Genomic DNA, 15,844 nt, shown 5'->3' on the forward strand with positions numbered 1-15,844 from the left:
TGTTCCCTCTCAATTCAGTTTGACCATTTACACCACAAGCTTCTTAAGTGTAGAGAGTTTTTAGACATAAAACTCCAGAGAGCTTCTTAATCAACTGAAATGATATCAGGATGTATAATTCTTGTAGCACCAATAAGCGTGGAAAAATAAATGCCCATCTCTAAAATCTAAATTATGAGACAGAAATCTTTATAAGGTAAGATTGCCCCACAAAATATTACCCTTGGAATTGGCTATTGTTTAAAATTCACACGTCCTTCTAAAAACCATTCTCTGGAACGTAAGGCATACGATGATAGAGAGGTTGACTTACTTCCCTGATGTCCTCCCAAGCACCTTCCACAGTGTCTAGCATAGAGGAGTACTCAATGGGTATTTGTTGAACAAATGTCCTCCTATAATACGTAAACATCTATATACAGTTACAAAGTATTTTCGATGCTTGAAAAATTTTCTGCATGCTTTATTTATGAATTACTTAATGATATTTACACCAAATATAAACTACGATTATATGCTGTTTCTCTAATAGCAAAATTATAGACTTATTTAAAGTGGGAAATCGTCAACTAAGAAATTATGGTGATATTTGTTCCAAGTCAACAATTCATTCCCTTGCTACTTGTAAATTATAGCGGTGTTCTAATTTTTACGAAAGGTAGTAGTGCTGCGTAACACTGATGGTTCAGTAGGGTTACCAGGTCAAATATGAATAATATTTTGGTATCTATATGTCCCAGAAATTGCATGGTACATAGATATATCAAAAAATTATTCTTTGTCTAGCTGAAATTCAAGTTTAACTGAACATCATGTATTTTTTGTCTTCTAAATTTGACAATCCTAGCTTCAAAGTAAGTATCATTGCTTTCATCTTAAAGTGCCACAATGAAATAAAAGATGGTTAATGCATAAATCCATAACTGACTGTGTTCAAACACAGCCTTTAGTCTTTAGTCTAAGCTATCTTACCATAGTCTTTCTTCAGGAAAATAAATAAACTGAAAAAGAAAACGGCTTCTTGAGGGAGGGCAGTGCATGCCTCTCCACAGGGCCTCTCCTTTGTAGTTCCCTAAGGCCAGCAGCTCCCCGGAGCAGGGCCACACCATGGCCCAGAGTCCAACTCTCTGTGATGAATGAACCCTATTTCACATTACTGGTTCTTATCAGTGCACTCTTCTAGAAATTTCTACCAACTGCTGGAGGAGCAGCCCTGACCATGTGAAAATGCTAGAAATTTTAAGAATGCAGCAACAAAGAAATTCTCTTCCTCCAAAGACCTTTCGTCTTTCAGGTTAACCTCACACAGGGGTAAAAGCCTCCATGGCGGCAGACCTTTGACCTTGACCTCTTGACCCCTGGCTCTTGACCATATTCTTGATAATTATAGAAATGTGTATCACCAATATTTTGCTAAATTCCCCAAATCCCTTAAACAGGAGATAAAAAGTCAGAGCCTCCATACAATGACTCCTGATCTTAGCATGCTTCTTTCCCCTGCCCTTGTCCCCTTTCTCCAAACTGCCACAAAAGGGCATGGAAAACCACATGTGTAGAACTCTGGCTAAGCAGGCTTACGGAAGCTATAGGTCCCAGCATGCTACCTTTAGAGCCTGACAGAGCAGCATTCAAAGCTAACTGTCATTGAGTCAATTGTCTGTACTGAGCCTTAATTTTCTCATCTTTAAAATGGGGCTACAAATACCATGTAGCCCATAGAGTTACATGAGACAGTTGTATAAAGTGCCCACGAACACTGTAAATGCTAAGTAAATGTTACTTATTAATATAAAATATATTTTAGAGCATGCAAATGTCCACAGAAATTTGCTCTTTAATGAGCATTCTCTCCTTTGAAGTAACAAGGATTTTCAATAGGTTTTAATGGTAACTAAGAAATGGCTTGAAGGGACATCATAGGAATGGCGGCAGCGAGGTGGTCTTCTGGAGTTCTCCTCCGGAACTTATCACAAATTGAACATCTATAACCCATCAAAGGACTTTCTGCTCATCACATAGAACAGCTAAGAGACTCGCAAGAGGAGTACTTGAAGGTGGGCAAACCGGGAGAGCAGGGGAAGAGGGAAGGCAGCAGTGCAGACACGCAGCCCGCATTTGTGGCTGCTGGGCCTCAGGACACAGAACAGAGATCACAAGAGCCAGAAGGTGGGCTCTCTCCCTGCATCCCACAGCTGGTCTCTCCTGCCGGGAGAGCAGCTATCCAGCATTTGAGGCAGTAACCTCAGCTGAGATCTCCAGCTGGGCCCTAGGTCAGACAAAAAAGACAAAAGGCAAACTCCATACCTGGGCCCCTCCCCCCACTCTCCCACAGCAATCCTACCCCTGCTCTCTCTTCCAGAGTCTTAGACTGGCCCCTGAACTGAAGAGTAGTGTCAGATTACAGAGGAGGTGCAGTGCTCAGCACCCAGAAAATGCTGCTCTACAGCTGTGACCTAGGGAAGAGGCTGGGAAGAGTGTGACACTACTGGGCTGGGAGACAGAAGACACCTCCCTTCCCAGCCCTCACCTTTTCTGGGCTGCAGCACAGGGCAATTACAGCTACAGAGACACATGCAGAGGTCAACAGCTGGTGGCAGAGGCAGCTCTGGGCTTTCCGCAGCTCAGAAATCTCACACCCTCCACATCCCCTGATGGAAGAAGTGTCCTAAGACTCAGGAGACCTGGGCACAGGGAATAAACCCACCTCCCACTGGCTGTCTGTGTTACTCTCAGAGCATGTTATGTGCAGACAAGAGCAGAAACTGCACTGACTTTGTAAAAACTACCATCCATTCCCCATAGCCCTACTCATCTAGAACTGCAGTGCCAGGGTCACTCTGGGAACCAGGTGGCCGGCTCTGCCTGCACAAGACACAGAGGACTCTTTGTACAGCAGAGGAAAACCTGGAGATTGCTTGGTGGGGTTAAGCCAAGACTGGCGCTACCTTTTTTTTTCCTTTTTAAAAATATTTTTGGTATTTTTGTTTGTGTTGAGTGTGGGTTATCAGTTGTTGTTACATGTGAATGTATCTGATTTTTTCTTTGTTGTTGTTGCTGTTGTGCTTGGTGATTTGCTTTGTTCTGAAATTGCCCTACACCGGGGCCCAGCCCAAGAGACACAAGATTTAACACATCCAGAGGCCAACTCTAAACCAAACCATAGTACTACCAGGTTTGACTTACAAATGACACATCCAGAAGGAATTCTCTACAGGCACAAGAGCCCATAGGTGCCAAACCTCATCTGAAGGGTCAACCCAAACACAGCAGCTCATCCACTGTGGACATAGCCAGTTCTCACAACTAGTCAGCTAGGAGTCAATCCCACCTACTGACAAGCCAAAAGCAATTCCAGCTCAACTTTAACAGGAGAATACACACTACACAAGAGTCGCCTTTGGAGCACATGCACAGGAGAATAGGGGAGTTATACAAGTCAAATATAAAGCACACATACTAGTAAGGTCACTCAGCAAAGATAGAGAACCCTAGGGGTTCTATCTAATACATTGAAGCAAACACAGAGAGTCAGCCAGAATAAGGAAACAAAGAAACACGTCGCACATAAAAGAACAGAAGAAACCTCCAGAACTGGAACAAAACAAAATAGAGGTAACCAACTTATCAGAGACAGAGTTTAGAACACTGATGACAAGAATGTTTAAGGAGCTTAGTGATGACATAAAGAAGGATAGAGAAATCATAAAGAACAACCAGTTAGAACTAAAGAATACAATAACTGAAATAAAGAACACACTTCAAGGAATCACCAGCAGATTAAATGAGGCATAGGATCGAATCAGCAATTTAGAAGACAAGTTAGCAGAGATCATCCAAGTGGAATAACAAAAAGAAAAAAGAATAAAAAACAATGAAAATGGTTTAAGAAAACTCTGGGATAACATTAAGTGCAATAACATGCGCATGATAGGAATACCAGAAGGTGAAGAGAGGAAGCAAGGGATCGAGAACATATTTGAAGTAATAACGACTGAAAACTTCCCTAACCTGGTGAAGGAAACTGACATACAAGCCCAGGAAGTGCAGAGAGTTCCAAACAAGATGAACCCAAACATGCTCACACCAAGACACATTATAGTTAAAACAGCAAAGGTTAAAGATAAAGAGAAAATCCTAAAAGCAGCAAGAGAAAGCCAGAGGGTTACATACAAGGGAACTCCCATAAGACTATCAAATGACTTTTCTGCAGAAACTTTGCTGGCCAGAAGGGAGTGTCAGGAGGTATTCAAAGTGATGAAAAACAAAGGCCTACAACCTAGATTGCTTTACCCAGCAAGGTTATCATTTAAAATTGAAGGAGAGATCAAGAGCTTCCCAGGAAAGAATAAGCTAAAGGAATTAATTACCACCAAGCCAACAATGCAAGAAATGTTAAAAGGGTGTCTGTAAACAGAAGAAATATGAAAATATCTAACTAATGAAGACCACAAATACAAATAACAAAATGGCAATAACTATGTACCTATTAATAATTATTTTAAATGTAAATGGATTAAATGTTCCAATCACAAGACATAGTGTGGCTGAGTGGATAAGAACAGAAGACCCTTGCATATATATGCTGTATACAGGAGATTCACCTCAGATCAAAAGACACACACAGGCTGAAAGTGAAGGGTTGAAGTAAGATATTTCGTGCAAATGGAAATGAGAAAAAAAGCTGGAGTAGCAATACTTATATCTGACAAAATAGACTTCAAAATGAAGAATATATTAAAAGACAAAGATGGGCACTACATAATGATAAAGGGATCGATCCAACAACAGGACATAACCCTAGTAAATATCTATGCACCCAACATAGGTGTACCTAAATATTTAAAACAGATATTGACTGACATAAAGACAGAGACCAACAATAAACTATGATAGTAGGGGACTTCAACACACCACTGAAAAGGGACAGGTCCTCCAGACGGAAAATAAATAGGGAAACAGTGGCCTTAAATGACACATTGGACCAGTTGGAATTAATCGATATTTTCAGAGCATTTCACCACCAAAGCTGAAGAATACACATTCTTCTCAAGTGCACCTGGAACATTTTCCAAGACAGACCACATGTTAGGCCACAAACAAGTCTCAATAAATTTAAGAAAATTGAAATCATATCAAGTGTCTTCTCTGACTACAGTGCTGTAAAATTAGAAATCAACTACAGGAGTAAAATTGGAAGACACACAAATACATGGAGGCTGAATAACATGTTACTAAATAATGAATGGGTCAACAATGAGATCAAGGAAGAAATCAAAAGATATCTTGAGACAAAGGAAAATGAAAACACACAACCCAAAATCTGTGGGATGCAGTGAAAGCAGTCCGAAGAGGGAAATTCATAGCAATGCAGGCCTACCTAAAGAAACAAGAAAAATCACAAATTGACAGGTTATCCTTACACTTAAGGGATCTGAAAAAAGAACAGCAAAAGAAGCCCAAAAGGAGTACAAGGAAGGAAATAATAAAGATCAAAGTGGAAGTAAATGAAATAAAAAAAACACACAAAACAATAGACCAAAAAAAAAAAAAATAAAATAGAAAAGATCAATGAATCCAAGAGTTGGTTTTTCAAGAAGATAAACAAAATCGACAAACCTGTAGCCAGACTCATCAAAAAACAAACAAACAAACAAACAAAAAAGAAAAAACAGAGAGAGAGGACCAAGGACCCAAATTAATAAAATCAGAAATAAAAGAGGAGAAGTGACAACAGACACCACAGTAATACAAAAAAAATTAAGAAATTACTATGAGCAACTATATGCCAACAAATTAAACAATCTGGAAGAAACGGACAATTTTCTAGAAGCATACAACCTTTCAAGGCTAACTCAAGAAGAAATGGAAAACCTGAATAGACTGATTACTACCAGGGAAATTGAATCAGTAATCAACAAACTCCCAAATAAATAAAAGCCCTGGACCAGACGGCTTCACAGAGGAATTTTACAAAACGTTCTAAAAAGAATTATCACCTATTCCCCTCAAACTATTCCAAAAAAAACAGAAGGAGGGAAGGCTCCCAAACACTTTTTACAAGGCCACTATCACCCTGGTCCCCAAATCAGACAAAGACATTACAAAACAAAAGAAAACTACAGGCCGATATCCCTAATGAACATAGATGCAAAAATCCTCAACAAAATATTAGCAAACATAATTCAGCAATACATTAAAAAGATCATACACCATTATCAAGTGGGATTCATTCCTGATATACAAGGTTGGTTCAACATCTGCAAATCAATTAATGTGATACACATTAACAAAATGAAAAATAAAATATGATCATATCAATAGATGCAGAAAAAGCATTTGACAAAATCCAGCAGCCATTTATGATAAAAATTAAAAACTTTTAAGAAAGTGGGAATAGAGGGACCACATCTCAACATAATAAAGGCCATATATAATAAACCCACAGCTAATATCATACTTAATGGGTAAAAGCTAAAAACATTCCCCTTAAGACCAGGAAAAAGGCAAGGTTCCCCACTTTCTCTACTTCTATTCAAGATAGTTCTGGAAGTTTTAGCCACAGCAATCAGACAAGAAAAACAAATAAAAGGCATACAAATTGGTAAGGAAGAAGTAAAATTGTTATTATACACACATGACATATACAATATATAGAGAACCCCAAAGACTCCACCAAAAACTATTAGAACTAATAAATAAATTCAGTAAAGTAGCAGGATACAAAATTAATATTCAGAAATCAGTTGCATTTGTATACAGCAATAATAAACTATCAGAAGGAGAAATTAAGAGAACAGTCCCATTTACAATTGCTTCAAAGACTATGAAATAGCTAGGAATACATGTAACCAAAGAAATATAAGACCTGTACTCAGAAAATTATAAGACACTGAAGAAAGAAATTAAAGAAGATACAAATACATGGAAACACATACCATGCTTGTAGATAGGAAGAATTAATATAGTTAAAATTACCATACTGCCTAAGGCAATATACAGACTCAACGCAATTCCTATCAAACTACCAAGGACATTTTTCACAGAAATAAAACATGTAATCCTAAAATTTATATGGAACCATAAAAGACCCTGGATAACCTTAGCAATCTTGAGAAACAAGAACAAAGTGGGAGGTATCACAATACTTGACATCAAATTATACTACAAGCCTACAGTAATCAAAACAGCATGGTAGTGGCATAAAAACAGACAGATAGATCAATAGAACAGAATAGAGAGTCCAGAAATAAATCCATGCCTATATGCCCATTTAATTTACGACAATGGAAGCAAGAATTTATGGCGGGGTAAAGACAGTCTATTCAATAAATGGTGCTGGGAAACCTGGACAGACACATGCAAAAAAATGAAGCTGGACCACCTCCTTACACCATATACAAAAATAAATTTAAAGTGGCTTAAAGACTTAAATATAAGATCTGAAACCATAAAATTTCTGGAAGAAAATATAGGAAGAAACTTTACAGACATTACCTGGAGTAAGATTTTTACTGATATATCCCCTTGTGCAAGGGAAGTAAGAGAAAAAATAAATATGTGTGATTACATCAAACTAAGAAGTTTTTTCACAGCAAAGGAAACCATCAATAAAATAAAAAGGGATCCTACTGAATGGGAAAAGATATTTGCCAATGATATATCCTATAAGGGGTTAATATCACAAATTTATAAAAAACTCAACTCAACTCCAAAAAAACAAACAACCCAATTAAAAAATGGGCAGAGGACATGAAGAGACATTTTTCTAAAAAGGACATATAGATGGCAAACAGACATGAAAAAATGCTCAACCTCACTAACCATCAGAGAAATGCAAATAAAAACCACAATGAGATACCACCCCAGTCAAAATGGCTATCATCAATAAATCAACAAACAACAAGTGCTGGCGCGGATGTGGAGAAAAGGGAACCCTTGTGCACTGTTGGTGGGATTGCAGATTGGTGCAGCCACTATGGAAAACAGTATGGAGGTATCTCAAAAATCTGAAAACGGAACTACCTTATGATCCAGCAATTCCACTCCTAGGCATCTATCCGGAGAAATCCAAAACTCTAATTCAAAATATTTATGCATCCCTATGTTTATTGCAGCACTATACACAATAGCAAAGACATGGAAACAACTGAAATGCCCATCGGTAGATGACTGGATTAAGAAACTGTGGTACATTTATACAATGGAGTATTACGCAGCAATAAAGAAGAAAGAAATTTTACCATTTGCAATAACATGGATGGACCTAGAGAACATTATGTTAAGTGAAATAAGTCAGACAGAGAAAGACAAATACCCTATGATCTCACTTATATGTGGAATCTAAAGAAAAGAATAAATGAATGAACTAATCAGAAACAGTCTCAGAGACATAGAGGAAGAAGTGAGGGTTCCTAGATGGGAGGGGGTTGGGGATAAGGAGAAAGATGAGGGGATTAGAAAGCACAATTGGTAACCAGAAGACTGCCACAGGGATACGAAAGTCAATTTGGGGAATATAATCAATAATGTTGTAAAGATTTTGCAGGGTATCTGATGGACACTTACTTGTCTCATTAGGGAGACCACCTCAGGGAAGACGTAGATGCCTGATCACTGCACTGTACACCTAAAGCTGAAGCTGAATAATAATGAATGTCAACTAGAACTATAATTTTATATATATAGTCACCAGAAGTGGAGTACAGTATAAAAAATAGAGACAGTGGAAATGTAACGGCTGTGTGCGATGTCAGAGGGATAGTGGATTGGGGGAGGGGGTTATCACTTTGTGAGGGGTATAAATAATAAATGTCTAACTATTACAGTGTTTTGTACACATGAAACTAATTTTAAAAAAAGATAATAAAAAAGAAATGGTTTAATAAAGTCTACACATATAATAAGCTGTCATAGAATAATACAGAACTTTACATTTAATTTTTTTTTGGAAGAACTCTAAGTAGTTGGCTTCCTAAAACAGGGAGATTACAAGAACTGCACAGTGTTCTCCATTGCACTAGTGCAGAGGATGGAACACCGACTGTCACAGGTCAGATATGAATAGATTCACTATAGGGCAAGGTGTGGGTAATACGGCAGTTGTCCCCATTCCACCAGGTGAAACACAGCTGTCATCACATAGCCCTTACCGGTGCTGGGGGCTGAGGGAGAAAGGCATGCTGGGAACAATCTGTACTATTCTTCAGGCAGCTACGCTTCTTCAAGTAGGGGAAAGTGCACTTCCACCTGTCTCCACCTCTGTGCTGACCTGAGCTTACTCTGAATGTACCACAGGCCACTGAGAAAATGTGTCTCTGCGCTGTGAGATTGCTACCCAGTCAATCAGTACTTGAAAAGAAGTCGAAGGAGTTCTTGTTAGCAATAGTGTTTGTTTCTGTTTTACTCCATTTTTTCCTCTCTCCGAGGGAGAAGAAGCTGAGTTAAGAACAGAAATAAAAATCCGGAATCTGCTTACCCAAAGAATAATGGATCTATTCTGTTTAAAAAAAGGCCTTGGTTGTTGATTTGTTTATTTCAACTCTTTCTTGCGAAGGAGAGTAGCAGAAATTTGGGGACAAAGCAAAATTGGGAGCAAGGAGAGAGAGGGAGAGACAGAGAGGTATAGAGAGAGAGAGAGAGAGAGAGAGAGCAGAGAGAGAGAGAGAGAGAGACAGAGAGAGACAGAGAGACAGAGAGACAGACAGAGAGAACACGCAAGTGTGTGCAGACAGAGAGCTCCTTTCTCTAAGGCCTCAAAATGCTTCTGTAATGAGCCTGCCCACTGCCTGAGGCATCAAAACTCAGGATACTTCCTGTCCAAAGCTATATTTAAGCCACCTTTAAAGTAGGTAGTCAGACTGCCTAGATTCATTTATTTCATTATCCTGTGCTTTTGTTTACTCATCTGTAAAATGAAGACATTAGATTAGACACAATCTCAGACCTTTGCAGATCTAAAATGCTCTTTCTGATTTTGTTATTGAAACAGGGAAAGTGAACTAGAATTCACCATAAAGAAAGCAAAGTCAACACTCTGTGTGTGTGTGTGTGTGTGTGTATGTGTGTGTAAAAGTCTTATTAGTACAAAGGACTTACGAGGCACTTGTACAATTTTTCTTTGACTATTTCAGAAGTGGGAACCAGATTCTGTCATTTTAGCAAAATGGCTGTGCTAGAGGGTTTTAACTCCCATTCTTCGGAAAAGGTAAATGTCAATGTGTAGCACAAAGAGTCGAGGCTAGAACACCCTACCGAGTTGCTGAGCCACTTTAGAAAGAAAATTGGTGCCTTTTCCATGTGCTTTTTCCACCCAATAATATAAAAGGGCAGTTGAAATTTTCAAGCCATTTTTTGTTGTTGTTGTTGCTCTACTCTCTTTCTCCATTGCGAGTAAATGCTTGGGATTTGATCAGAGCTGAGGTTCACAGCTCTGCACTGCCATTTTTCAATATTACTTAAAACATGGGGCATTAGTAATTGGGCATTAGCAATTCCATGCCTTATGCAGTCCTTTCTATGCAAGAATAATAATAAAAGTAACACCAGACACCATGCATCAAGTACTCAGCTAAGTGCTCGGCAGGCTTCTAAGTAAATGTTTTACCAACTGTTACTTATTCTTCTTACATACTGGTGAGAAAGGACCTATTACTGTCATACCTATTTGGACCTCATCCATTCCCCCTGGATAGTTTGTCCAGGGGTCTCAGAGCTAATAAGGGAAGGAGCCAGGATTTGTATAATTCTGACCCTAAATTCTGCACTCTAAAATCATTCCTGGATTCTGACACTGGTCTCCATCTGATCGCCAGCCCTGTGACAATTTCCTGGCTGTGTGGCCTCATTCGTATTCTTGTCTGCCTTCTCACACGGCCAACAACATCTGCAAGGGAATTCATGGCCATGATGCTGAATTTCTCTGTGTGAATGCTGAGCAAGCCCAGGAACGAGCAAGTGTGCAGTGCCATACGAGGGTCTCTGTTTGCTGGGGCCAGCCCAGGCGTGGCAGACATAGACACATCATGCTTTTCAGAGAGTACAGTCTCCCTAGAACCATGCCAAGGGCCCAACTGCAATTCACAGGATTTTCTGTGAAACATTCATCCATCCAAATTAGGCGAGGGACTCTTTCTCAGGTTTCTTTTGCTCCCTGATGAATCTTAATGCTCTCCAAGTATATCATAAGAATCGTAAACATTTCCCAAGTTCTGATAAGGGACTAGAACCTTCCCTTTTCCTGCTCCCAGGATAACCAGCATGGCTGTACTAAGGGAAGGATTGTGTGAGAGCACAGTTGGCAGGAATCAGGAGCACAGTGATTTGTGACTGTGGGAGGGCTCTAGCTGATGGCTTCCCCAAGAAGTCTAACTCACAGTGCCTCTTGGACAGGCGACAAGGTGCTGGCAATGCAGATTTTAGAAAATGTATCCCTTAGTGTCAGTGGCATAAATGAGATTTCTCCAATTCCTCTCCCCCTCCAAGACTAGCTGCTCTCTCTGCTCCAGTGTCTGCCCAACCTGCCGAGAGAGAGCAGCTGTGGAGAATGGCAGGGGTGCCAGACGTGGCTCATAGTGCTGCCCAGTGTCTGGGCAAAGCAAGTGGGATCCCAAGACTTCTCTGAAACCCTTGCAAGAAAATCACTGCACTTCCATTCTGAACGGAAGGAAAGCAATCAGTTTAAGGACACTTGCTCAAACCAGGCATTTGTCTGACAAAATTGTAAACCAATCGGGGCTATTTCCTAGGCTGCTGATTTCTTGGTGCCTGGAAGGAGCCACACCTAAGGAGACAAAGAGCAACTTCTCTGATCACCCCTAGGGGAGATCCGGTTTGGAGCACATCTGAAGGGTCATTGCCAGCACTACTGCCCACCTGTGTGTTTGGATCATGTAGGGTTTGCAAGGTGCACTGTGACCCCTCTGTGAGACCTATATCCAGGTTCAATGAGCCCTTCCAGATTATCAGACGATGGTAGATATGATCCACTTCTCTGAGCTGCTATTGATTTAAGTAGAGCTTTCACAGCCTGGCACAGAGCCTATGACTGATGGAATTCACAGACCATTTGCCTCTGTTGCTGTGTCCTGGTGCTAACTTGCTGGAGAGAGGAGCGAGCTGCCAAAACTCAGCCACATCCTGTTCCCTCAAAACTCAATGTTTGAGCAGAATGTCCTTTAGCTCTCTGCCAGGTTCAGAGGCTTCTATGAGTTGTAGAGTCCACAGGCCAATGCACTTGGAAGTGACAAAAGGCCAGATGCTGCTAATATCTGTAATACCATCCATACAAAAAACAAAATTGTGTTTCTGTGGATGGCTCTATTAGCCCAAAGCCCAGATGAAGCAGGGTTGGAGCCTGGGGTAGATGGGTGTCACCCTCTGCCCTTGGTGGGTGACAGGTGAACTCAGAGCTCAGGGCAGAGCGTGGTTTAATACCTTAAAAAAATGAATTGGGGATGGCCGTTTGGCCCAGCTGGTTAGAGTGCAGTGCTCATAACACTAACGTCGCCGGTTTGATTCCCACATGGGCCAGTGAGCTGTGCCCTCCACAACTAGAGTGAAAACAACGACTTGACTTGGAGCGGATGGGTCCTGGAAAAACACACTGTTCCCCAATATTCCCCAATAAAAATTTTTAAAAAAGAGAGCGAATTGGATAACCATTCAAATAGGATGGATTAGATATATAACTTCCTGAGGCAGGCAATGAGACTATCTCATCCAGCTGCATGAGTCTATGAGAAGATCACCACATAAGACTGGTTTGTGTATCTGCTAATCTCAAGTAACACTTAAAAACACTTCATCAGTACATCTTACAAAAGGAGTTTCTTCCTGTTTCATGTTCCCCAGTCAGTGTTTTCTTTTTCTTTCTTTTTTCCTTTTTTTTTTTTGCCAGATTTTGTTACCAGTGTTAAAGATGCTAGCCGCTCTTTTTCAGGAGGAACTTAAAATAACTGAATTCTTTTAAATACTAGTATCTATTTTTCTTGGTTCTAAACTTTTCTTCTTCTCCATGTCTGGATTTTTCAGTTCTTTTTCCTTTTACTGTAGCCCCAACAGCCCCCTGGGAATCCAGCACCAACAAGAAAGACAAGCACAATAAATATCGCATGCCCCATGATGTGGCTTTCTTTTTCTTAGCCCTTATTTTTGGCTTTCATTGAGTTTAAAGAGCATGATAGTATTCAATAGATCAGTCACATCTTGCCTCTCCCTCCATCTTTCTTGGTTTTTTTCTCGAGAGCCTGCTTGCTTAGCATTCTTAGAGAAGCTGAATCTACCTCATCAGGGGGTGAATGGCTTCACAATTTTGAGGCACTGAAGATGTGCAGATACAAGGAATTAACTTCCATTACTCACATTAGATTGAACCACAAGAAATCGCCAATATTGAACCATTTGTGACCTACAACAATAACTTCATATGGTTTAAACTAATAGGTAGGAGTTTGAGAGTCATATTCATACAGTGAACCACAGTTCTTCTCAGACAGAAAGAATAAGATTTTCCTCCTCCTTTCATAGATTACCTTCAGGCTGAATTCCACAATTTCCTAAAGATGATAGATAATAGCCAGCATTTATTGGCTAGTACTGCAGCTTCTCATGTAATCATCACACCAATTCCAGGAAGTGGGAATTATGACTCCCTTTTTACATACGTGAATACTGAGGCTCAGAGAGGCTGAGCGAAGGCAGGCCTGCTTCACTCCCTTGCATTTCCCCCTCGACCACACGGCCTCCTCTTTGCATTAACCTCTCGCTGTTTTTAAAGATTTTCCTAATATTCCTTTTGAACGGATTCTGCCTGAAACAAATATGGGCAAATTACCATCGTCTGATTTTCACTGAGTCCTAACTATACAAGACATGCTGGTGATGCCTCCCTGTTTATAAGGAAACTGTAGGAACAGTGCCATTTATTTATCAACCGGTTCCTCATCTCCTCAAGTAGAAATGCTTTGACATTACACATTTTTTAAAAAGTTGTAGGCAGATGACCAATTTGTATGTTATAAACAAACTGGGAAGCAAGAGCACAAATGTATCATGTTTATAGATGCCATTAAATGAAATCTGAGAAATTAAATTAATCTGACACATACTTAATAAAGTACATAATCATAATTATGTCTCAGGGCAATTAGGCATAAATGGGATGCATTCCACATAAATGACTGTAATTGGCTTGTACACAGTCAAGCCAAGTTTTTAGCTTTTCTCTGATCACATTTAGTTTTGTCAGACTTATAATGGGTATCATGGTGGACAGTGTCCCCTGATTCTGTATGTCATTGTCACCATCATCGTCATCATCATCATATGCACTGACCAGCACAGGTGTGGGTCTTGCACCCCTTCCCTCAACAGATAGGGTTTCCTTGTCCGCTCTTTCTTTCAACCCTAGCCAAGGATAGCTGCTTCTTGGGTTGTGGTCACCTTTGCACCTCCCAGCCTGTTGTGCTTCACCTAAACCCACACTCTGAAGGGCTCCTTCAGCAGCTGCGGAAGCTGGGCTTTTCTTTCTCCTTGGATGTCCCGGATGCTGAATGCTTGACATGACCAATCCCTGGGCTCTGATGGTGTGGATGGGACTGGTGCTGGTGTACATGTGAAAGAGGAGGAACAGTAGGAAGGGGAAGGTAAGGCTTAGGCCGGGCTGTTGGCTGAGTGTGGGATTTCCGTGTTGCAAGGGACCCTATTCATACTGGTTTTATCCAAGGGGGAATTTATTGGATCCCATAACCGAAATACTGGGAGTGGATTCAGATAATTGGGGGTGTCTTTGAGAATCTGTGTCTTTCTTCACCTAAGGTCTGCTTCTTTTCTGTGCTGATTTAATCTTAGGCAGGCATTTCTGCATGGTGGGAAAATGGTCATCAGCAGCTCCAGGATTAATTAAATCAACCCTCTCAGAAACCAGAGAAGAAAGTACCTCTTTTTCAATAGTTTCAACAAAGTTCCTGAGATCAACTCTTATTTCCTGGCCCGTACCTGACCTAAGCAGAATGGCCTGGGAAAGTAACGCTCTCATGAATGGCCAGGCCTCCATCAGAAGGCTTTAGCTCTGGAGGTGGATACAGTCCCACTAGACCACATAGACTGATAGCGGGTAATAGTGGGTCGCAATGGAAAATTGGATCACGTTACCAGAAAATGCAGGAGAGAGCTGGGCAGTGGAATTTACAGATGTCCCCTCTAGCTAGTGAAGCACAGAGCAGAGAGGGCACAGGTGAAATGGCCTCAGAGCCCCCCATATCTGCGAGATACGGCTCAGAGATAGGGAAGTGTCAGGATTAAGGTAAATCGAAGAAATGGGAGTAGATATGATCTCAGTGACCCCTTCTACCTATTAAGTGGCTCTTTCAAGTCCTTAAACTGAGCAAAAGCTTTACTTTCCTGTCCCTTAAAACATCTCCCTGAACTGCATGCTGTGGTTTGAAATTTCTTTAAACCATGGACAACTTCATTCTAGAATGGAGAAAACAGATTTAAGTGCAAATGCCCTGGGAAAGGTAATACAGAGGAGTGAGTAAGTTGTAGGCAAAGTAGAAATATACATATCATATCATTTCCTATTTTGATAAGAAAAGGGAATTTTTTAAAAGCAGAAAAGAGGACGCCATTCGAAGAGGAAAAAAGGAATAAATCTAGATGATAAAGGACAGAAGACAGAGTCAAAACTGACTCCCCAAATTTCTCAATGTCAACCCAGTTGACTGAACGCAAATAATGGCCACAAGACTTACCTTAGTGGAAATTCTATTACATAGCATGTTTTTACTTGGGTCTCTATGTTTCTAAGTGTATTAATTAAGAAGTGAACTTTGTGTACTTAGGATTT

The 15,844-nt window shown here is 40.3% G+C and overlaps 1 protein-coding gene across 3 annotated transcripts in view; it reads right to left on the reverse strand.

The window, feature by feature from the left end:
- Positions 1 to 15,844, reverse strand: part of SASH1 (SAM and SH3 domain containing 1) — a 264,800-nt gene that overhangs the window by 199,197 nt on the left and 49,759 nt on the right. The window lies entirely within an intron of this gene.

The sequence above is a fragment of the Rhinolophus hipposideros genome (genome assembly GCF_964194185.1).
Source record: "Rhinolophus hipposideros genome assembly, chromosome: 3".
Taxonomy (NCBI): Eukaryota; Metazoa; Chordata; class Mammalia; order Chiroptera; family Rhinolophidae; genus Rhinolophus; species Rhinolophus hipposideros.